At 47.4% G+C, this 18,306-nt stretch overlaps 1 protein-coding gene across 2 annotated transcripts in view; it reads right to left on the reverse strand.

Annotated features, from left to right (window-relative positions):
- Nucleotides 1-18,306, reverse strand: part of LOC146186613 (irregular chiasm C-roughest protein-like) — a 354,131-nt gene that overhangs the window by 270,021 nt on the left and 65,804 nt on the right. For both annotated transcript variants that reach the window (XM_084607354.1, XM_084607353.1), the window contains exon 2: nucleotides 13,419-13,454. The gene's annotated coding sequence lies outside the window, so the exon portion shown is untranslated. The remainder of the gene's footprint in view (nucleotides 1-13,418; nucleotides 13,455-18,306) is intronic.

Consider the following 18,306-nt stretch of genomic DNA (forward strand, 5'->3'; position numbering starts at 1 on the left):
GTAGCTATGACGCGCAAGTCGCGTTCGCATTAGTCAAGACGGGTCCAGCGTAGTGCAGCAACGTGTCATGCCAAAAATGATAGCTTTTGGCACAACAAGTAGCAGTCAGCCTGAAACTAATTGAATTCACCCAGATTAGAGAGGCATATGGCATTAAAGCCCACCGATTTAAGCACGACAGCCAGTTGCTTGTACATCTGGTGAACGGAAAGACGTCTGGCGTTATAATGTGAGGCACGAAAATTGTAGTTAACGCTTCGTTCTCTCCTTCCCTTTCTTATATTGCCCACTTTATATCCCTTCGTAGCTGTGACTCCTATTTTATTCGATTGCTTACTTTTACTAGACTTCGTAGAGCAGTAATTTTGTCTCATTTTTGTAGGTTTCGCTGATTTAGTTTTCTTTAGCTACGGTAACTTTTTTTCTCTGTACACGTCATATTTCAATTACCGTTACGTTATTTGTGATTATAATCCTCCATGTTCACTGGCCTGACCTGCTTGCTTGATAAACACGATATCACCCTGCAGGCTGACAGCGGGGAATTCGCCTTTGTTTTGTGGTTCGGATTCCTTGTTCAACAGCAGAGTCATGCAGCGAAACAGATTGCTAGGTCGGCGCCTTTCTTGGAATAAATAGATGTTGCAAAAAGGCCCAAGATGAGTATTGTTAGCATGTTTGTTAGAGTTCTTTGGAGACATTCGACTGGAATTCAAAAAAGGGGAGGTAGCAGATTAACATAGCGTAAAAGAACGAAACCGGCAGTGGAGTAAGCATGCTAAGCACCATATGCTAGTTGAGTGAGCGATCGATGGAGTGAGTCTGAGTGGGTGAAATCAATATAGAGATGTGGTGTTCGTTCTCCATCGGTTCGCGCCGCGTACTATTTCGCAGAGATCTCTCGCTTGGTCTCATTCGCAGTTCAATGGCAAGGTGCCATCACAATGAGAAGTGCTTAACATATTCCGTAAAGAAATGGCACTTGGAAAATGCTGTGAAATTCCAGATACAAAGCTATCGTTCTTATGAGTCTTTGTTGTGGAAGTAAATGAATTTAAGCAGGTCACCAAGCAGGGTGAATTTTGTTAGAAACGCAGCCTGCTTGTCTTCTGCGTGTCTTCCTTGTCTCTAAGTTCAAGCTGACCCCCAAGAATAGAATCACACCAGCATCCCCAGAAGACTATCCACCTTCCACTGAAAAATGTGATGACTGCGATAAAGCTCTAGTACTTGCCAACTAATAAAACCATAACTAAATGTATTCATTCGTCTCGCAAAAGTTCGTCAGCTTGCAGAAAGTCTCTCGCAGATACCAGAAAGAAACAGGAGGCAATGAATCGCTGTTAGAGACAGTATCTGTGCGGATGCTGCTCTATCGAAAACAAATGGAGGCAAAGAGCCCTCCCCGCCCGCAGCCTTTTTTTCACCCTTTGTTTCGTTTTTTTTTTTTCGCATTTGGTAACGCAGCGTTCCCAACAGACAAATCTCCCTCTCTGGAATTTCACTGACGAACAACGAGCTGAAATCAATCGCTCAGTAAACTTTGTAAGAGTTCAAACTTTTCAAAATGCACTTACTCAGTGTCTACCATTGAAAAGCCTCCTGAAAGCGCTAAAAACGACTCGGTGCAACTTTTCCTCTCTCGCTATATTTAACGAAACGAAAGTAGAGAACAAGAAACGAGCACAAATGACCATTCGGCACGTGTCGTTTTGCGTCGGCCGCCCAGCACATCATGATGCAAGAGACACCGGCGGCAAAGAACGAACGCTGACGACCAGCAGAATTCATTTGTTAAGCGTGCCATCGATCACACGCGATCACCGACTGAGTGAAACACCGACAGAAACAGCAAACGCCCAGCAGAGTCCCGACACGCAACTCAACAACCATAACACTCGTCGGCAGAACGCACAAAACCCCGCAAGGTCGCGCTCGATGCGCTCTTTTCAAAACTCATCGCGCAGGTCGAGCCCCAGCAGTAGTAGCCAGCGAAGCAGCAACAGAAGCGGCGCGCCGACTGCCGGGGCAACAGCGCCGCCAGCGTAAACATGAAGCGTCGGCCATTACCGACTCGTAATGGACACTCGCAGCGTCGAGCGGGCCCGACAGCTTATCCCCCTTCGCAGCCGGGGAAGAGCTCCGCGTTCCAGGAAGCGACGCAGGCATGCAACGCGCGCGAGCACGTGCGCTCTCTCCATTTGACCAGACAGGCCCGCATCATGCACGGAGGTCCTTCCTTCTTTCTCCTCCTTTTTTGTTTCCTTCGCTGCTCTTCATTGCCAGTCCGTCCGTTAGCGCAGCACCGAACAAAACTGACGAGCCCTGGCAAACTTCTGCGCGCGCCACTTAGGACCGCGCCATCTTTTGCGCCCATTCTTCTCTGCTGCTTCTCGAGTTTAGCGCCGGGTCGGAAACTAACTATGCGGGCGGCTCTTGTTCATCTGGCACTGTTGCTGGAACCAAGCTGCCGCGCTTTGCGGTCGGCGCGGCGCTGAATTGAGAGAGAAGTTTGTCTTCTTTTCTTTCGTTTAGCTCACACTTCTAGAAACTGATATGAAATCATATCTTGTTTTAACTTTTGTCTCATTCACGCCTCGCAGACCGGAAGAGAAATGGATCACTCGTTTCAGACGCCTACCTGTGTTGTCCATTGGCGGCTCCCCTTGATTGAGCCTTTTCTTATAAAGGCGCTGCGCCTTTAGTACAGTACAGCGCTGAAAGACCTTTAGCGGATAGGCCTCTCCCTCTCAAAGCAGCAAGTTAAAAAAAAATCAATGTTCTCATGCATGGAGGTTTCGTTTTGTATTCCTCTCCTGTGTATGCCCTTTTCATTTTGCGAAGTGTAGTCTAGTGACGTCGGTGTAGCCTCTGTCTCGCATATGCGTATTTGTCAACCTTAGCGGCGCAGGGAATACGTGCTCAGCGTGCAAAGCACGAGTGCTCTAACCTGATAGGCAGTGCATTACTAGCTCGTTTATCCTGGTCAGTTAGGTTCTATTTTCTGGCCTGCTGACTAGGTTGGTCGTCCAGGATTCGCCGCCAACACGCGTCATTGCACTGTTTTGTCAACGTTATACGGAGTGGCATTACTGTGCCTTCTTCAAGTTGAAAATAGGTTCATTATTATAGCGCTTTACCTTCATTTCCGAATACGTGATAAAAAAAAAGAAACGAATCGACAAAATCATCGGGCACGGGTACGAGCGCTGCAGCCTGTACGTGAAATAAAGTGAGTGTGGTTGCTGATACCCGCTCAAAAGTACAGCTGTTTGCTGACACGAAATTTATCTTATTATTAAAGCAATTTGACCCCTAATGGGCAACCAGACACGTTATTTGGAAAACGTGATGAAATGGGAATAAATAAGAAATGAAAAATGCAGCTATTGAAGGTAAACAATATAAAAACCGTTGGAGGCAATAACGAGACTATACAAATCTAACGCACATGGAAGCTGTCGTGCACAGGCCTCCCGTGCTTTCGCTTCGTCTCTATTACTTCGAACTGCAGCCAGTGCTATCCCTCGATTTTATATATTTTGTCGCATGCTTTCCATTCCTATTTGGCAAATATTTCTTTTCTTCCGAACCAACATTTTCTTTTTTCTCCCCGCATTCTCAGCCATGTGGCATGCTATTGAAAACCTGTTCTATTGTTTTCCTTTCCGATTCTATTATGTAAGTATCTCTTATTTGCTTCTCGGATTGTGGCGCATTTTTAGCCGCGTGCCATGTCAGCGGAGGCTCCAGGTGAATGGAGGCCCTTTCGGATAGGGAAACAAAGTGTACGCAGCTCACGAGAAAGTTCGATACCGACTCCTGACAGCGTCAGCGTTGGAGTGTCCAGAAAAAAAAAAAAAAAAGAAAAGAAAAACCGAACTCATGAGGTGAAGAAGGGCGGACGAGGCGGAGGAGGAGGGCGGCCATCCGAGACAGACCTGTCGGCGAAACCAATGAGACGCGTGAACGACCGGCTTAGACGGAAGGCAGGCGAGCAATCGGACCGCGCGCTGAGCCATTTCAATTAGATTCCCAGGTAGCTGGCCGCCGCTTGTCTTTGGCACTGATTAACGACGCCGCCACGATTGGACTGGTCCGCTTCCAGCGCCGTGCACGCGCGGCTCCAATTGATGGCTTTCCTGCACCTCGGCATCTGTTTTTCCGGCACTTTTCTGCTCTGCCCCTCACCCCCCCCCCCCCCACTTCCTCCTTTCTCGGCGATAGTTCTTTGCGAACCCTTTCAGTTTACTCGGTCAGCTGATCAATACTACTGCGGGTCGTCTTTCCCTATGGGCACGTTCTACCTGTTAGGTAATTTTTTTATGTTTTTCTTTCCTTCCCTTTACTAGCAACTCTTTACGCCACGAAATTTAGATCGAAAATTCTGGCTTTCTGAATCTTTATTCCTCAATGTCGCTGTGTGAATTGGGTTCCGCCGAAGTATCAAACAGAGTGTAAACTACGCGTAGCGCATTTCGATCACTGTACAACACCGAACCGTTTGGTCTCGCGCATAATGTTATTGATTTAAGTAGAAAACAAACTTCCTGCAATTGGCTATAGTCAACATGAGGGCATCGGGAGGACTGCCGTCAGGAAAATGCTGATTAAGAAAACCTAACCCGCCTGCTCTTCTATACTGCTTCATTTCCTTTTTCTTTTTCGCAAATAAGCTGTATTACTACGAGTGAAGAAAATTAAACAGAGGGTATAAGAACATTCCCAGGTTGCTGCCGTCCAGACACGGAGGAAAGCTGCTTTCGAGCTCATCTCAACGTTAAAAAAAAAAAAAAAAAGAAAATAATAATAATAAAGAGTTGATGCTTGTAACCTCACAGACCTTGTGCCCCCTGCTGGAGATAGGTTTACACGCCCATCTTCCATAAAGCGCCCCTCTCACAAGCGCACAGCAACAGACCTACATCGCATGGTTACTGATGGGGCGTTCCTAGTGTCGATCAAGTTACGGCACAAGTTTTCGAATACCATTGATTAGAAAGTGTCTACTCCATTACATAGCGATGATTGTACTGTGTTAAGAATGTACGTGCTACTACTGTTTTTACTGCCAATATGCTGCTGAAGTAGCAATGCTGCTATTCCATGCCACCCGACATCAGTACTAATAGGCATCTACTACTACTACTACCACTGCTACTACTAATACTACTACAAATACTATTACAAATACTACTATTACCACTACTACTACTACTCCTCCTCCTACTACTACTACTACTACTACTACTACTACTACTACTACTACTACTACTACTACTACTACTACTACTACTACTACTACTGCTACTACTACTACTACTACTACCACTACTACTACTACTACTACTACTACTACTACTACTACTACTACTACTACTACTACTACTAATGCCACTACTACTAATGTACTACTACTGCTGCTGCTGCTGCTGCTGCTGTTCCTGCTGCTACACTTTTGTTTATTCTTTTTGGTCAGTTCTAGGTCGCATTAGCTATAACTCTCCATATGGCGGTGTGAAAACGTTTAATAGTATGTCGCTGCAGTAGAAGCGCAAAGATACCTTGAACTATGTTAGCCGTGATGCCACCAGCGCCGCGTTAACTTTCACGCTTTATGTAACACTTGTGGCGCAAACGCTGTGCGATTATCCATTGTGCGATATCCTAGCGACCTTTCCCCAGTGAAGAGATTTTTTTTTTTTGCGCTATGAGGATTAGCTACTGTAGTTCTTCTGTAACAGTGCGAACGGTTCAACCTTGCTCACCGCGACAGAAAGATATTACTTGCTGTTTCATGTTGCATAATACTACACTATCGAAAGCTTAAATTAACAATCAGTTCAAGAAGCTCAACGGCACACTTTAACCAGCAGGCAAAAATTGCGCGAATTTATTTTTATTCCTACGTTCGGTAAAAACGGCAGGTACAAGAATAAAAGTGTAGAATCGAAGGCTTCTAATAACAAAGCATGGACATACTTTTAGGCAGCCTTGTATGTCAAAAGACGAAAGGATCTTGTACCGGTTTTATTTAAAGACAAAAAAAAAAAATGAACAAAACACTGACATTTATTGTTGACCCAAATAAAATGATTATTTATTTCAGAATTTCGCAAATTCGGCCCGGGGGCACTTGGAGGATTCTGAAAATGCATGAGCCCCAACGACGAAGTGGGCCGCATCGTTTATGCACGACGGAATAGATATGTCCTATGAAGCGTAATAAAAATGCGTTTAAAGATGCAGAAGAAAAACATTAGTACAAGAAAAACACATGGCGCACTATAGCGAGCAATTTCAAATCCTGGCGGTCTGAGTAAGTTGATTGAACTCAGCATAAGAACTGTTAGCAAGTGAGGGCATGGTTCACAATGGACCTGATTGATATGTGCATGGGGTTTATATCCCTCAGTAAGTCATGTAACGAAAGCACCGTTTCCAATATCACGCCTGATACCTTTATTACATCTCGCGCAAATGACCTACTCAAGTAACGCCTTGACTTAGAAGGAACAGTATTTGAAAGGCCAAGGAAAATTTGGAGTGTTACCATTAATACTAGTGGAATGGAAAAGACGTCATGATCAGTCATAACTCATAACCGTCCATCAGAATAAAGAACGCACGCTCTGAACTCTCACAGACAAATGCTTGCGAATTATATTTGAAAGATGGCAGCTATAGTTGTCATGAATTAATTTTTCAGTAAATAAGCGTTTTCTGAATTAGGTGAACATTTCTAGCTACAACAACAAGGCGTCATTCTCGTTTCATATTGCGAAAAGCATCCAGTATGAGGTTGTCTTAAACAAATATAAGGCCAGTTGATTTTTATTTTAATCGCACCAACAAATCTAGAACCGTAAGAATCACTACATAATGTGTTAAGAACTAAACAAAATATCGAACGACGATCAAGCTGTCACGTCAAGCTATCTTGTCGAAAAGGAAAAAAAAAGTAACTATTTATCCAAAGCATTACTGGTTGCACAACTTCTTGCATGCTGTATCGCAAGGAGAGGCTGCAGGATTAGCAAAATCCACCTCTTCAACTCACACACACACACAGCCACCGCGCCAGAAAACGAGCGCTGAGGTCCGCAGCCGGGGCACAAAAGCGGGCTTTCGACCAATTGCGCGTCAACTTGTAAAAGTCCCGTCGTTACGCTCCCTCAAATCTGCTTTTCGGCGCAAGCTTGTTACACCTTCTTTCCTAGCTGGCCAAACTGCAGAGGGAGCGTCGAGCCTTGCTGTAACCCGACTCGCAAAGTTCTTCCTTCCCCGCCACTTGAAATCCCCGCGGCTGCCGCATCACCCATCAGAAGTCAACGCTCTTCGCCGGCGCTTTCGGACGGAGAGAAGCCAAGCCTCTTTTCTCAGGCCGTCTTAGCAGCAAGCTCTCTCTTGTTTCGATTCCTTCCTTTTCGCTATCTACCGACTTCGTTCGACACTCAGCTTCTCTTAGCGTTGTTTCCTCCCCTTTTAGCGAAGCTTATCCCAAGCTAAAGGCTGTCACAACACAGCGTTTTAGCGGAGAAGCGAAAAGAGGGAAAGGAGTGCGCGCGTTGAGAAGGAAAAGAACGAAAATAATAAATACAAGGAGGAAAAGAAGGGGGCAAGCCCGCGCCTTTAATCCTCAACTAATGATCCGCTGCCTCTGCGGATCATCTGTCTGGTCGATTCCGTCCACGTTGGTCGCGGTGGCGCGGCGCGTGTCGAAGACCTCCTCTCCCCCTTCGCACCAGCAACCCGGGACACCCACCGGTACTACCGTTACCTGCAGTTCCATCCGACCCCGACTCTCACGGGGCGGTCGAACAGGGGATCCCGACCTGAGTGACTGGCCTTTTTTTTTTTTTTTTTTTCTCGGCCCCCAACCTCGTGTCGTGTGTCTCGGCGCCCCTTGTCACACCCCCACCGGACCAACTCCGAGTCACTAACGAAGTCCGCCAGTCCCAAAACCCCGAACACAATCAACTTAGGCTTGCTCCCTATTCCCAACGTGAAACTTTAATTACGTGCCTTTCAATGTGGAACTGTCGGTAAGGCGCGTAATTGAGCTAGAGCGTGGGACAAAAAGGACATCCTTCAAGTTCGATTTGGAAGGCGTTTCGTCTACAACCCTATAGTACGCAGATGCAAGCTTTATGTTGTGCTTAACCACGTGTAGCACACCTTGCGCCTAACGCGTGCAACTAAACTGAGATACTGGAATCGATGTATTTTACTAAGCAAACTTGTGCTTCGATGGTATCTACGCCGACTAACAGAGCTTGTTACTTCCCTTTCATTATTACTGTTTGTGTGTGTGTGTGTGCTCACAAAGCTAAAATCTTATTCCTCGCTATTGTAAATCACTCTCGCGTCACTATGAGTTACAATTGTCAGACTCGTGGGTGTTGCCGAAGCGGAGTACTTTCTTGAGCTGGGATCGCAGAAAGGCCTCAACAGAGGTTTGTATAATTCCAGGTTCTGCGAGGTATATGATAAGAGACACACGCGAAGAACAAGCTTGTGGTCAGAGAAGTTGCACCGCCCAGGCTAGGACAACTGTAGCTTTCAGGAGCACACAAAACACTCTTCAGCAAAGCACGGAACAAAAAGGTGCTGCGATCCCCGTTCTCTGCGCTTACACCGCTTACACGCACCAGCTCGCGAGCTTGTCCCCCTTGCTTAACCTTTTTACGAGCAGTCCTAGCCTAGGTGGTGAACATTTACGGCGTCGCTTCTCGATCCGCGCACAAAGCCGCCTGACCGGCGTCATTCCCGTTTATCGCTTGTCACAGCTTACAGCCCCTGTTACTCTTAAAAGGATTTCAATACACGTATTCCGTTGTCAACGTGAAAATCTCCGCACACGCTTCGCAAGACGAGACAAAACACTAAGGAGCCACTCATTCCGCTTCCTTTTGCGACAGGCACAGCTGTTACTTAAACATTATTTAGAAGTGCGTTGATGCAACAATTGGAAAAGGTGACGTGAGATTAATGGTAAGTAGTCTCTTCATTACAATTCAGCGTTCTCGCTTTACTTTTGGGCAGTTACATGTACCAATTAAGGCTATGAATATGCATAGGCGAACATAATGAAATTACGTGCATAAGTTAAACATTCGGCACACACAGGTTGATATTTCTCTTGGAAATGCACAAAGTTTGCATAGCGGGCAAGCCGACCAAGTGAACAGGTGAAATTGCATAATTAGAGAGACTACAGGGTGTTTTATAATTATTATGCTCCTCGTATGGCCATTTAACAGTTAAAAGAAAATCGCCAGGCTACTATATCTGTAAGCAAGTACGTCTCATCCTGGTTGCCATTGTATAAAGGTGGAAATCAATTAAGTGGAATAAACTATATCGCACATTTTTACTACACAGAGATACTGATGAGCTATCACATTAATTTGTGAATGCCTAGCGGATTTACCGCACGGTAACTGATGCCAGAGCAAGACTGTCTTTTTATGGGTTTCATAAGGATGGATTGGTTTAAAATGGTTTAATTCGGAATATGAGGGATGCTGCAATAGAAGGCTCCTGGAATTTCAACCACCCGGGTATCGACTACCGTGTATACTAGCAGCGCACAGCACGAGGGCGCCCTGCGTTTCGCCTCCATTGAAACATGGCCGCCGCGGCTGGGATCGAACCCACGTCCTCATGATTCACGGTCGAGCCCACTGAGCCACCGCGGCGGGACCAGCTTTAAAAACACGCAGAAAAGGAAGACATACTGAATTTAGTGAGCAGGACGAAATTACGCCGCATCTCTCGCATGCGAAAAGGATGATTTTCTGAAACGCTAACACAGCTACACCGTCTGTACGTCGTACGCATGGAGGCAATAAAGAAGTCAAATATGCGGCGCCTGCAAAGGTTCAACTTCCAGAGGGAAATATTTATGCGCTTCTTGTTTACATAAAGCAGGCCGTCTGCGCTTATGCACCCACAAAGCATGGCTGGCCGTAAAACAGAACAGATCGAAATCGGGTGTTCACAACGCTACTGCCGATAGGATGCAGCCGCTATCGGTCGTATTCAAAAAGTTCATTTATTCTGCAGCGGCAATGGGAAACACGGGCTCTGCGAAGCTAGAGACCGCACTCGAAACGCGAAAGACTTTTCAACTCGCAAACACTAGCAGGCTTAGTTACGAAAGGCTGAAGGGAAGGGCCAGCACGCTGCAGCGACGCGACAGCGAGGGGGCTGCAAGAGGAGAGTTGTATGAAAGGCTCTGGAAGCGCGATGGGCGATATAGCCAAGGTCTTCTCCTCGAATGCTTGGGTAAATTCTGCAACTTTTAATTAACTCCGACAAACCCGATAGCAGCGCGCACTAGCGAGCGCGTGCACGCAATGAAGGGAACGCGAGCCAAGCCAAGTAGGGCCGAGCCAAGCCAAGCTCTGGGCAAGTGCCTGAGCACGCTGAGTGCGTGCTGGTTGGGGGCGTGTTGGGAGGAGACGAGAAGGGTGGATAGGTGGGGAAGGAAGGAGGGAGAGACGGGTCGAGGGAGGCGGCCGATGCTTCGGGAAGCTTTCCTTATCGGCACCTCCGCAGTGTCGCCGGCCAGCGTTCTCGAGGCGCTGGCGGCGGCCGCGGCGCGCTTGAATAGGCCCTAATCTACGCCGTATCGCGACGACGTGTTTAATGAGCGCTTCCGAGCTGGCGGCGGCGTCGGCTTGCGGTGCACAGGCGAGCAACACGGCATTATGGTGCGATAACGCGTCTCGCAGAGGCAGCCGCAGCCAAGCAGGCTCTTTATTACGCGACAACCTCCTCCACCCATCCTCTCCTCAACGCGAGCCCCTGACCCAGAACCCCTGGCGCAGAATACCCGACTGCTGGCTTGTTGCGCAATGCTGCTCACGCACGTCTGTTTTTGCGGCGAGGCTGCCGAGTTATCTCCGTCCAGCTCCTCTCGGCTCACCGCTCATTCCATTTCTCTGTTCTTGCAGGCCCATCGGAGAGGTAAGGCGATCCCCTGGAGGCTGCAATCTACTTTACCGTAAGTCAGGGGGTCAGGCGCCGCCCTAAGAGTGCGCTAAAACACAGGCCAGAGGTCTGACTTGAGCGCAGTTTAGATGGAAGATAGCGTCCGACAAAATATATAACCGTGTTCTACATAGCCGAGCGGTGGCGTAACACCCGGAGCGAGTTTATTTGCGTTAACGACTTTATATGCGGACGGTGCTTGGAGTTGATTGTGGGATGGCCTTTAAGCCTCTTTCTCCGCGTGCATGAGTATGCTCGATAAACCTCACCTCTTGTTAAGCTTATTTAGTCCTAGTCTGATAACGCCGGGCGGAACCCTTATGTGACTTTACGCTGAAATTCACTAAAAAGCGTGCGTCTTTTTACTCACTGTTTACAACTTGAACCGTTCTCTTCGTTGCTAGTAGTACGGCAAATTAATGTGAAAAACCTCGTAAATTTCACAACAAGCGCATCGCAAATCATGGGTCTGATGCAACCGAAGTGATATTTATGCAGTTAAGCAAAATTCATCGCCGTGCCGACGTGTACGAAGTTCATCCAACTCTCCTTTGAGAATTATCTTCCCGCTTGCTGTCCTTGAACAAACACCTGGGTCCGAGGGTCCACCTATAATCTCCTCGTCGATTTGTAAGGTCTCAGATAAACATCTTGTACAGCATTGGTAGGCCTGCAACAAACGCTGCGATATCAGCCGAATGATAAAGCTCGGGTACAACAGGTTCCTGCTTTTTCAGCTAGCATACAGCCATTTAAGCCTCACCCCCCCCCCCCCCCCTCCTCTATCTGCGAAGCAATTTATTTAGTGCTGCTTTCCCCGTCTCCTTCTGCAGCACACGTGCTTTTAAACTAATAACTCTGGCGGCGAGACGAAACGAAATAAAAATTAGAGCGGAACAAGAAAGAATCTCGCTCTTAAAATGTCCCGTGCACCTGAGAATGTGATAAGCGGCGTTCTCGTACAGTGAGGCCCTTAATGCACCTGCAAGGGCGTGTCTGCAGTTACGTCAAGGAACGAACGTCTTATCTGCAGGGCTTGGACCGGCGACGTGCGTTTTATTACTGACATGTCTTACACGGTGTATCGCGAGCGGGCGTCTCGGGAGTCGCTCGATTGAAATTGCGAAAAGCAGATAGGCACCACCCGCTACGACTCCACCCCTCGGCTCATTTCGATGCAAGCGTCGGCATAAACAGAATTCGTGCCTAACGTCAACAGGAGCCCATCCATCGTTCCTTATCGCTGCGCCGGGCGTCCGTGCGTTCCTTGGGCCTTTCATTTGTCTCTTCCTTCCTTCCTCGCTTTGCTAAACTGTGCACACCGCTCCGACTAATTGAAACGTACAGCCCTCTCCTCATCCTCCTCATCCTCCTCCTCGTTTTATGCTTGAAAAATCATGCTTCTCTCGAAGCACGCCACACTTCAAAGCGTTTACTGCGACGCACATGTTTCTTTAAAGGGCCGCCGAGATAGTCCTGTGTACTTAAGGCGCATTTTCTTTCTTTATTTCTTTTTCTAGCCGCGTTTCTCCCAGAGGTGGAGTAAACATCTCTGGCTTTTCCGTGTTTGCATCCTTCGACGAATGCGGGGCCTAGTCTTGCGCCGTCATGTGTCGCCTATAGCGCTGCATGGACAAACAAAACGGCTAGACAGGCCCGTACTGAGAACCATGCACTACTTGTTTGTTTGTTTGTTTGTTTGTTTGTTTGTTTGTTTGTTTGTTTGTTTGTTTGTTTGTTTGTTTGTTTGTTTGTTTCACTACAACGAGTGATGAATTGCGCGTCGTCGTTTACGGAATTCAGAAAGTAGTAAGTGAAACCAACTTTCACGAAAAACGTTCTAGCTGCCCTTATGTATACTTTGCAGTTTTGTACATACACGGTGACTTTTAGATGTCGTATTATCTACGAATGGCTTTCACACAAACACTTTAGACCTCTCTTCTGTAATATGACTGAATAAGAAAAATATTAGCGCTACTTAAAGACTGGTGAAAGCAACTAGCTACAACGCAGAATTTCATTCAGTGACAAGTATGCATATTATGGAGCTGCGCTACAGTGAAAGAATCGTCTCACTCAGTCATTTCCCAACCTCTTTCTCGAAATTACCCTTTTTTCAGATTCAATGAGGAATAGTGTATAGATCAAGGAGACGGAGTATTACGAAAATATAAGATTCTAAGTAAACACCAAATTAGTTACAGCTCATGATGAAGCTCTGGTTCCACAGTTAATCCAGCCTTCGCTAACCATACCTTAATAAGGCGCTATAGGCGAGCCGGAAGCCGCGCTGATTACCTATACAAAACGGAAACGCGGAAAGATTGCGTTTCGGGAAAATTAGGGTTACCTACGCCCACTTAGGGAAACCGAGGTAATAAGTTTCAGCGTGAGTGCAAGAAAATGCAGGCACTTACAGTTTCCGAAGCACCGAAGACTCCCTTTCTTGCGCACTGCGGAGAGACGGGGAGAAAAAAAATAAAGCGGAATGCATTAGCGTCAAGGCTTATGAAGTAGCTTTGGACGGAAACACTGGTAATGAATTGAGATCCCCAACATTTATGGGGCTGAAAACAGACAAAATCCGCACCAACAGCCACGAAAAATAAACTGAACACTGATTAACCCACTATCAAGCTCTGAATTAAAATTTTCCTCCGTGGAATTCCAGAAAGCACTGAAGATACCAAGTGCCTAGAGGAAAGCTGCTTAAAGCGAAGATTATCAAGTGTTATTTTCACAAGAATATGGTGGCTAATCATTTATGACACGCTAATAAGCTGATTTCCTTTATACCGATTATACCTGTACAGGTGCAGAAGAAGAGCGCATATGCTGGCTCGTTCTCACGAACACGGAGCGTAGCAAAAGCGCGCACGCAATCACCCGCTCCATAAAGGAGGCCATAATGATGCTTAGTACGCACACCTGCACTTAAATGTTTATGGGAATGAATATCAGGGGTAAAAAACGCAATGTGACCGGCTTTGGACGCAGCTTGGCAAAGCATATAGTGCAGCTCCTTTCTAAGAGTGAAAATCGCACGTTTCATCGCTCTATCTCAGGAAGCGCACTCTGAACGCAGAGAAACTTCTTTGCTAAGTATTGTTCCGTAAATTTATAACGTCACCAGGTGTGTGCTATTGTTGCACTCGTACACATAAATTTGTCTTAGGGATATTGAATAATAAGGGAGTAATTACTCAGTGACATCCACCCAAGCGCAGCCTTACGGTTGCACAACCTACTCCACCTTGAGGGATTTCCCTAAATATTTGGCCAATGATATAGAATGAGAGCTGTTGGGCTAAAATTTATGCTACAAAGCGAGCGAAAGAAGCAAACAAGAGAATGGCATGTAGCATAGGAAACAAAGCATGCAAGAATAAGAACGCTTTCACAACAATAAATGCAAGGAGACGAAACGCTACCTCGTGCAAATTAGTGAAATGGTGGGGGGGGGGGGGGGGGGGGTACTTTGTGCACTGAGTAGTCGTTCATTCAACAAAGGGGTACGTAAATGAACACATAAATAATGATTTAGAAGCAGTGGCAGACGCTCTGTGTTTGTTAAAAAATTCAAAATGTTTACGACGGCGAAGGTTTATTGGAGCCTGAAAACATTTAGGCTCCTGGAACTTGAATTATTTCTTGTCCCTCTCCTTGCACCAAGGCAGCTTGCGTCATTCATTATTTCCATCGTGGAGCTTTCGAGCCACGAATGCGCCAGGAATGTAGTCTTAGAGTTTTAGCGCCACTCGGAACGAAATTTATCTAAATTTATCTTTCGTGATACCTAGTCAAGCCATTTGGGGGAACGAGCCCAACGCGTCTGCCTGTTACGGCATACTGCGCTGGCTCTAACGCCTACGAAGTCTTTTACACAGCAACCGTGACAAAACCTTCACTCTCAACACCTGCATTTCCTCCCAGAATTTGATGCATATATTATCGGCGAGCGAAACACGAATAGCTGTGGTGCTTAGACCTCACGCATGAGGACAAACACAACACGCGCGGAGAAGAAAATCGTGAGAGGCTCCAGTTGCCACAATATGCGGGCTTCAACGCAGCAAATCACTTTTCAATCGCTCCCTCAGTTGGTTGGCTTTTGGACTGCTCCGAGCATTCCGAAGGACAAGAAAGAAAGGTATCACAGCGAAAGAAGGGCGAAAAGTATCGCGCTAACAAAGTGAGGAAAGAGACAACAATAATAAACGAGGTAAAGAAGCGAGGCTCGCGCGCCGTACCAATGGCGTTCGCCCGTGGCCGTAGTCGGAAAGTACTTACTCCGGCATTGAACTGAATAAGGCAGGGACGGAGAAAAGAACGAAAAACAGAAGAATGGCGAAAACGATCTTATACGCCAACCTCCTTGCCCTCCTTTCCCCTTTCTTCATCGCCGGGAAGCCGCCGCCTCACAGCGCTAGATATAGAGCCCACCTCAACTCCTTTCGTGCCTCTGCAACCTGAATACAAAGTAAGTCATCTGTGCGAAATGGGGGGAGCGCTCCAAAGGAGAATCTTGCCCGGAGGTGAATGGAGCGGCCAGAGGGGTGGAGAGGGAGCAGGCGGGAGAGGCAAAGGGGTATGCGTGCCGCGGGAAAGTTGGAAGCACGCGCCGAGAAAGCGGCGCGCGGCAAACAATATGCGTGTACTTTTGTTGCTTTCGCTGCGCCGCTTTCTACTTAACGACTCGGCTGCACCACAGCCAGAGGCGGCGTCGCTATATGGCGCGCTGCCGCCGCCGACGTTCCACACGCCCACAAGACTCTTCCACACCATCCACTCTCCCTACCTACCCAACCCCCTCCCTTCCTCCCACCTATCGCTTCCTTTCTCTGTTCCCCATTTCCTCACCTCTTCCCACTCGCTTCATTTATTCCCTGTGAAGACAATGAAAGGACGTAAATACAGAAAGGGGTAGAGCGCAGGGATCCCGCAACACCCGCTCACCCAAACCTTAGTACCCTATCTTTCTCTCTCTCTCTCCCTTCCATTCATCCCTTCCTTTGCCATTCCCTTTTTGCTACCTCTCCCTTCTTGGTTCGTTTCATCCCCGGGAAGATGACGAAAGGAGTAAAACAGAGAAAGGGAAGAAGGGAGCGCAGGGATCCACGGACTCTCTTCTTCCGATCTTCCTACCCTCTTCAGAACACTCGCGGTCTTTCGAGACTTGCATACCGAAGAATGCGCGGCGCAGCAGGAGTGGGCCTCTGCCGTTGCCTGCGCTCTCTGCCGGCTCCAAGAATTCGATTGAATCGCTCCCTGAGCCCATTTGCTCTTCTCAGGGCGCGGAACTCGGCATTTGCTTTGTTTTCTGCCCACCTTCTACTTCCTCTTGTTCGCCTCTGCTGTTCCTCTTCCCCAGCACTTGTCCCCCGCAGGCGGCCTGCAACGGGGTTAGCACGGTTCTTGCACGCTCGACCTCCTCCCTCTTATATGCCTTTTTTTTTTCTTTACTTTCTGTGCGATTCTGGGCAGCTTCCTTCCAGCTCTCTTGCTCGCTCCGGTCGCGTCTTCATGGGTCACGGCCCCTGGTTAATTGGGCTGATTTCCTCGTCTCGCGTGCACTGCGGCGCTCTCAATAATTTCTCCCGTGACAAGTTCTCCCTGTCCGTTTCTGCTGCTGTTTATGCAGACGCTGATGCTGAACTTCGGAAATAAAAAAGAATCGATTCCGGCGCTGTCGCGGCGCGTATGCCGGAAAGTGATACCGCTTGACAAAGGAAAAGTGGTAGTTTTGCGCCAATACAGTGATGCAATTGAATTATTTGCTTTAAAAAGTCTGAACGCAACGTGGAAATTAAATTTACCGACCGTTTTCCTCGAGGAATCATTCTCGTGAACTTTATCGTAGGAAGCTAACTTTACTGTGTCAGTTGTGTTATCACTAATTGCAGATACATACCACATGATATGGGAATGTCAGGATACACTCCAGGTAGATCCAATCCCCAACCTGTATAGCGAGCAACTGGAGGCCATTCCGTGTAGCGATAACCAACAAGACCAGCGAGGACTGGTGAACACGGCTGAAGCTGCGCGCTAAAGACCAATTTATTGCCGGACTAGAAGGTCCGCCCATCACGGCTCTGAAATATCCTTTTGGTACTTAATAAAGCATTTTATCCGTCCATCCATACGCCTGCCTAACGTTATGCTGCCCATTGCTACCTTTGATTTCCTCTTCAAACCCAGTAGTTGCTCTTAGCGATAATCGGTCATCTAGCTTTCGTATTACGTGTCCTGGCCATGTCCATTTTTCCTTATTGACTTCGACTAGGGTGTCATTAATTTCAATTTGTATACGTTCTAGTAACTCTGGCGAAGACGAAAGGTTACAACATTTGCCAGTGAAAACTATCATTCATTCCCAATCTAGGCGTTTGCGTCGTCTACGGCCACAAATTGCTTACAGAACAAATATAAAAGCGAACCCCGAGGTCAGGAGATAGCGAGCGCTGCAAACAGATGTTGACTTACAAGCCCTGCCGACTGCCATCAGCCTTTTCGGCCCCAAATTAGTAGCAACAAGCCTGCTTTTCCCGACGGCTCATAAGCAGAAAGACAGGCAGCCAAAGAGGAGCTAGAGGAGAATTGGCGTCGCTGTCACCCACGATGTCCAATAACGCAGGAAAACAAGCTGGTAAAAGTTGGAAGCCGTCGCTGGAATGCGCCGTTTCTACCTCGAACACTTTCGAGGAAAGAGCGGCGCAAGTGTCAAGTTAGCGGTCAGAACCCTGCGACCAAAAGGAAATCAGAAACGAAGGCACTTCCTACGGCTGTCTCAAATCAAATACAATCCAAGCAGAAGCGCCAAAGGAAACGACAAAATCAGGGCGACATGACGGAGCCGCCAGATTTAAGAAGCCAGGCGGGCAAAGGCGACAAGGGATAATCGCCTCCAACTGCGAGGACAGCAATAAAGGGAAAGGAGGGGATGAAAAGGAAGGAGAGGAATAAGCGATACATAAAAGCACATATACTCAGAGGAACGAGGGTTCCGAGCAGAGGAAAACGCGACATTACATGCTCCGCGGTAACTGGAGATTGCGGCGTAAGCCATTTCATTCCGGCGTTCATCTCCCGCAAAGCGCAGTTGTAGAGCAAGGAGAAGAAGAAGAAGAAAAAAAAAAAAACGAACAGATGAAACGCTACGCGCTCCGCCTGCCGGAGGTACAACGCAGCTTCAGGAATGGGTGGGTCGGGGGACAGCGTTTGAAGGGCGCGGTGAGGGAGACTGCAGGCGAAAAAGAAAAAAAAAATTAAGCAATGAGCGCGTTTTGAGGGGGCCAGCTCCAG

This window comes from Amblyomma maculatum, chromosome 6, assembly GCF_055883805.1.
Source record: "Amblyomma maculatum isolate TAMU_Amacu chromosome 6, ASM5588380v1, whole genome shotgun sequence".
NCBI classification, from domain to species: domain Eukaryota; kingdom Metazoa; phylum Arthropoda; class Arachnida; order Ixodida; family Ixodidae; genus Amblyomma; species Amblyomma maculatum.